Consider the following 3262-nt stretch of genomic DNA (forward strand, 5'->3'; position numbering starts at 1 on the left):
TGTTTGGACATGAATTATTTTTTAAATAATAAATACATGAAAGACTAGTGTAGTCTTGAGGGTGTAATTTAAGGAACAATATACATGATTGGTTTCTCATCACTCTAATTATGTAGAAAAATCTTATGAATTTGTACTACTTGTCATTATTGTAGCAAGTATCTCATATGCGGTGTGTGACCCATATTTTACTAAATAATTATAAAGGCACTTCTTTATAAATTTTATCATGTCAAATTTATTGTGTTTTCATGAATTAATGTGACATGAATTTGATGACTGATATGTATCAAGATTGATATTTTTTGATACTAGAAAGGTGCCACATAATGAGGTTACGTGTTTTATAACTCTCCAATTAGTTTGAAAGTTTTTTCTTCTTTAAAGTAAGTTGCTACTTGAGAATGAGAAGAATAATTCGTTAATATTTATATTTTTCACTTTATAGATGCATGTATAATATAATAACATTGTTAATCAGAATGATTGAGTTACATGCATATTATTGGAGATGAATTATATTTATAATTGGTCACAAGCACTAATAATATACTTGAAAAAAAGAGCTAGGCGATGTGAATTGAGGTTGAAAATTATCTACGTTTATGAGAAAGAGAATATAGACACATGAGGCATGCCATAGTGTGTAAATCTGATCAGTAGTAATGTGATATCACTCGAGTGTGTAAAGTTAAAGGGGAATCTTGTAGATCCTCTTTACAAAGGTCTTTGTCAAATATTGTTGCTAGAGTTGGCACAAAACACGTCTAAACCCTATCGTAGAATAAATTGTGTTAAATCATAAAGTGCTCATGATGACCTTTGGATGGTGCTACGAGTTAGCACAATTAGAATGATTTTAAAGCCTATGTGGAGTGAATTATGATGGATACCCATCTTAGAAATTTCTAAGTTCAATGGGTCAAACTAAATCATAAAAGAACTCATGTTTTACTATCACCATTCCAATTTAATGAAAATGTGTAGTATTTTTTTTATTGTCATATGTGTTAGGTTGAGCTAATGCTCTTAATAAGTTCATAGCCTTGTAATAGGTGGTTTGCGACAATACAAACTTGATGAACTTACCTATATGAATGTGGGGGCTACGCCCAACTCCCTATGAGATCCTGTAGGCTAAGGACTCTAGAGCATTCATGAAATCCAGCTAAAAATGTGGGGCATCTTATAACACAAATTGTTAAAGGCATTATCAAGGTTAATGTCATGCAAGAACACCTTTTGATCTGAGAAAGGTTTTAGTGCGCATATATATCTTCACTAACTGCCATGAAAGGTTCAAGAATTTTTTTCCCACCTAATATGGTTGTGTGACATAAATGTATGCACAGGGTATCAATTCAAGTCCACACGATATTGATACTTACAAAACTGATTATCCATTGTCCATAAACCTTCCTTATTACACCAACTACATTTTCTTATGTATCATGTGGGGGATTGTTGAAATTAATATTATTATTTATTCCAATATTAGTTTGATTCAAAAGAAAATTAATATTTATAAGTGTGAGTTTTTTTGTTTAAGACTTTTCACTTGCATGAACTTGGTATTTGAGACATTTCATTTTGAGACCTTTTAGATTTCATCTCCCCCTCATCATTATTTGTGACCTAATGACCTTTCAACTATCTTGGAGTTATAAATTTCCCCTCCTATAAAAGGAGATCTATACCTCTCTTTTTAGATGGACAACCAAAAATGTATTATCATACTATATACACATATTTTGGACAATGATCAAAAAGTGTACTCCATCTGTCTCCCTGTACTACACCAGTGAGGCGGAATATCGTGTAACGCTGGAGGTTGATTGTCATGAGTCCCTGCGTACGTAGCGGGGCAAATTCAACTTTAGCGCAGTGATTAATTTCACGCCATGACTTTTATTCAGATAAGTAATCCTAATTTTTATTTGTTATCATTGAATCTTTCGTTATGCTTACTTTTATCATTTGACGAAGAATGCTCATGATGTTGACCACATGAATAAGAGTTTTAGCATTATGCTTCTTGATATATAAGGTGGAGATCTCGAACATATTGATTTTTTGAATATTTAAAAAATATTTCATTTATTTGTTGATTTATAATCTCCGACTTAGGCATTATTTTTCTTTCTCGTATAAATGTTAAGTTAGTATAATATGTTTAATAATTGGTCTATCGTTGTGACTCAATAAACTTTTCTAACAACATGATCATTCATGCCTGCCCAAAATCCAGTTGAACCTCTGCTAGTCAGCTTTAACTTCCTCTGGTGGCCTGCAACTTCATATAGCTGGGAAAACCTTTCCTAATAAGTTGTAACTTCATATGGTACGCTGCACCTTATTGTAAGTACGTCTAAAACCATCAATCTTTCGGCCAAACTTGCAATTAACCATGTTTTAATCCATGCTATTTGGGCTCAATCTCCTTACGGGCCTTAAATCGAGCCAATGTGAGATTTTGGGTACAACAACTACCTCGCGGTTCCTTACAACATAAAATTCAAAAGGAACCTAAGAAATTGGTGGTTCAACCTTCTCCTATCCTTCTTAGTGAAATACATAGCTTTCACATTGTGCTTCCAAGCTTACATGAGCTAATTCCGCGTAAGAAATAGGAAACACAATGCTTTTGCATACGCACCTCACTTTGAATCCTTAAATGAAAAATTCATTATATATCCTCTCATCCAAGTATGACATACGAGTTCGTACTATTAGCTTCCTAGCCTTATTCCATGCTTGTCAAGTTTGAGCTGGAGCCGAAGGTAGATTCCCTCAACACGACCACCACTTCTTTCATGAACGAGATTGTTTGCGAGACCCTTGTTCGTCGACCTCCTTTTCCATGTTCCTTGAAATGTTCTTTTCCTTTTCCACGTTGATCTCCATATGAGAATCCCTTGTGAATAACATCTGAAGCTTCAGCCATTTTAAAGATACTTCTCCCTTTCAAAACTGAGCTATCAAAATAGCTAGAAGAAGTAATTAGAAGCATGAGCTAAGTAGTTCACATATATAACAAAAGTAGCTCAAACATATATAATGTATAGGTGCAAATATGAATATGCAAGTGGGAATGAGTTTGTGTATACATATACATAATGAAAACCATTGTTGCCTTAACATGTAAAACCTTTGCGAACACACTCTTCAAGACATAATACCACAACTACAAGATTTTTCCAATTTTTCATTATGATGTACCTCTTAAGATGTTATTTTTTTCCCCGGGAATTTTTGAATGACG

Source organism: Apium graveolens, chromosome 9, assembly GCF_009905375.1.
Source record: "Apium graveolens cultivar Ventura chromosome 9, ASM990537v1, whole genome shotgun sequence".
NCBI classification, from domain to species: Eukaryota; Viridiplantae; Streptophyta; class Magnoliopsida; order Apiales; family Apiaceae; genus Apium; species Apium graveolens.